Source organism: Trichechus manatus, unplaced genomic scaffold (assembly GCF_000243295.1).
Source record: "Trichechus manatus latirostris isolate Lorelei unplaced genomic scaffold, TriManLat1.0 scaffold00011, whole genome shotgun sequence".
Taxonomy (NCBI): domain Eukaryota; kingdom Metazoa; phylum Chordata; class Mammalia; order Sirenia; family Trichechidae; genus Trichechus; species Trichechus manatus.
The window spans coordinates 129,748-133,181 of NW_004443947.1; positions in this window are offsets into that span (position 1 = coordinate 129,748).

Sequence of the window (3,434 nt, forward strand, 5' to 3'; positions counted from 1 at the left end):
ATCCGAGCTTAGTCTTATTGTTTCTCCTCTGTATGTGACTTTTGTTTTTCTTGAGCTGCTCTCAGGATTCTTTGTTTGTCTTTGGTTTTAGTGAGTGTGATTATGATATGTCTTGGTGATTTTCTTTTGGGGTCTATCCTATATGGGGTTCTTTGAGCTTCTTGGAAGGTCAGCCTTTCATCTTTCATGATATTGAGGAAGTTTTCTGTTAGCAATTCTTCAATGATCCTCTCTGTGTTTTCTCCCCCTGTTCTGGAACTCCGATCACTCACAGATTTTTGCTTTTGATTGTATCCCACATAATTCTCAGGGTTTCTTCATTTTTCTTCGTTTTTTCTGATTTTTCCTCAGAGCTGTATCCAAGTGTTTGTCTTCAATTTTGCTGATCCTATCTTCCATCATTTCAAACCTGCTCTTCAGCCCTTCTATGACACTGTCCATTTCTGAAATCTTGTTGTTTATCTTTTGGATTTCTAACTTTTTTGGTATGATTTCTAGTTGTGAATTTATTTTAACATTTTGTTCCTGTATTATTTTCTTGAATTCTTCCATTTTTTTGCTTGTACTTTCCATGAATTTGTCTGCCTTTTCCATGAATTTGTCTATTTTTTCCTCATTTTTGCCTGCTTTTTGCTTCAACTCTTGGCTAATTCTGAATATTAGAGATTTGAATTCCCTATCAGTTAGGTCTAGTGCCTTTTCTTCTACTGGAAGGTCATCTGCTGTTTTATTTTGGACGCCTACTGGAACCATCCTGTCGTTTTTGTAAATGTTTTGATATTGTCTGCTGTCTTCGGGGCATTCAGTGGCTATTTTCCTCATTTATTGATTGTAGATTTGTTTGTTTTGACCTGCTTTTTTGTTTTATTTGGTTATGTCTGAGCAGGCGGACTGTGCTTTTTTTGTTGTTTGCTCGTCTGTGGGCATGATACTTTTCACATCCTTCTCCAATGGGTAGTGTCAGTCACTCAGTATGGTACAGCAGGGCAGATCCAGCTGAAGGGGAGTTGCTGGGATGGGTTGTTTGTGGCACATACCAGGGCTGACAGTGAGGACCAGGAATCAGTGCAGGGCAGGTTCCAGTATGTTGTGTCTGTGCTGCTTGAGAGTGTGATGTTCAGTGCGTGGTGCAGGTAGGCAGGAAGGAGGGGGTAGATTGTGATGTGTGGATCTAAGATAGGTATGGGAAGGATGAGAGAGAGGAGAGAGGAGCAGGAGCCAAAAACATACACACAAACAAAAAAGAGTGCTAAGGGAGCTTGCTGTTGGAGTGGAGAGATGAGAGACTGAGAAACGAGGAAAAACAAAAAAGAAAAAGGAAAATAAAAAGGGTAAAAGAAAAAAATGAATAAATTGAGAAACTGGAAATGAAGTAAGGCAAAAAGGGAATAAAAGAGAGAAAAAAATAAAACAAAGAAACAAAAAAACCAAAAATAAAACCAAAAGAAAAAAAAAACAAGAAAAAAGAAATGCCCCCAGGGATGTTCCTGTGCGTCTGCACAGAGTAAGGGAGTAGCTTGCAAGCTGTGCTGTACAGCCCGGCTAGAAGTGGCTCCCAAGCCAAGAAAACAAACAAATAAATCAAAACAGAACAAATCAGAGCAAACAAACAAGCAAAAAAGCCCCAGGGGTCCCACCAGCGTGGCAGCATGGGCAGGGAAGCAGTTTCATAGTCGAGTGGTGTTTCACAGCCTTTCAGGAAGAAGCAAAGATGGTGCATGGAGCCAGGTATTTGCAAGAATGAAGGGGGAGGTGGTGAGAGGTAAGGAGGAAATCTAGAGAAGCAGAAAAAAGTAACACCAGCAGCCAACCAAAGGCACTCAGGTAGTCGGCCAGTGCGGGTGGATGTAATCCAAGCAACACCGGGGTGAAGTTGTTGCTTTCCAGCCAAGAGACTGTGGCTGCAGGAAGCAGAGGAGGCTAAGTGGAGGTGAAGAAGGGTGGGGGGGTGGGAAAGCCTATATCGCTAGTTACTGGTTCTGTCTCCTGCTGGAAGCTCTGTGAAGCTGCTTTCTCATACCCCCTGTTTGCTGATCTCCAATAGGAGTCCAAGATGGCAGATCTGTGCTGCGGTAGCTGATGGGGGACCTCTGCATGTATCTCTTCTCACTCTCTGTTCTTGGTCAGTTTCTTATTCCATTCAGTGCTTGGCTGAGTGTCTTCATTTGATGCTTAGGGTTTCAAGATTGATGTGTGACTCTGTTTGACTTAGTTTTTCTGATCTTTGCTGCAGAGGGACGGCATGGTGCTTCTGACTATAGCACCATGTTGCCCCTGGCTTTGGTTTTGAATAGGTTTTATGATGTTAATGAGGCAGGATTAGAGGTAGTTATGTTAATGAGGCAGGACACAAGCTACAGGATTAGGTTGTTTCTTGGGTCAATCTCTTTTGAGATATAAAAGAGAGAAGTGAGCAGAGAGGAGAGGGACTTCCTACCACCATGAAAAAAGAGCCAGGAGCAGAGTACATCCTTTGGACCCAGGGTCCCTGTGCTGAGAAGCTCCTAGACTAGGGGAAGATTCATGACAAGGACCTTCCCCAGGAGCCAACAGAGACAGAAAGCCTTCCTTTGGAGCTGGTACACTGAATTTGGGCTTCTATCCTGCTAAACTATGAGAGAATAAATTTATGTTTATTAAAGCCATTCACTTGTGGCATTTCTATTATAGCAGCACTAGATAACTAAGACACAGTACACTACACTGTGTCAAATATTCATAGAGGTTAGGGAGACAGCACCATGGAAAGACAGTCAAGGGATCTCAGGATCAGGGAAGGCCTTCCATGGAAAAGGAGAATTTATCTGAGACCTGAGGGTTATTAAGGGTTCAGTAATTGGGTCTGGGGGAGAAAGGAGAAGAGAAATTCAGGTAAAAGGAGCAGAGGCCACAAACCAAAGTAGTATCCACCACATGTGAAAATGAGTGAGGGTCAGCATGAATACTGAATAGGACATTGATGTGATATGAGGCTGTCAAGGAGATTCACCATAGAGAATGGAATTACAGGAAAGAATGAGGGAAGTGAGGATTTTATCCTGTGGTCACACAGGCATCAGCAGAAATGCAATCACTGGTGTCCATTGAAGGGCGCTTAGGCCTGGAATATCTTAATGACCAAGGGATGGAGAAAAGATGTTACATTTCCAGAGCGGGGATGGATCAGACAGGTGTGAAGTGGGTGAAAGGGAGGCCCAGCAGAGGATAATCTTCCTAATATACTCAGAGAGAGATGGAGATCTACAATATGGCAGTGGAAACAAAGACAAAGAGTGCCTTAGTCAGAGTTTTCTAGAGAAACAGAACCAAGGATAGACAGACAGACAGACAGATAGATAGATACAGAGACAGAGAGAAACACAGAAAGAGAGGGATTTACATGAAGGAACTGGCTCACACAATTGTGGGTCTGGCAGGTCCAAAATCCTTAGGTC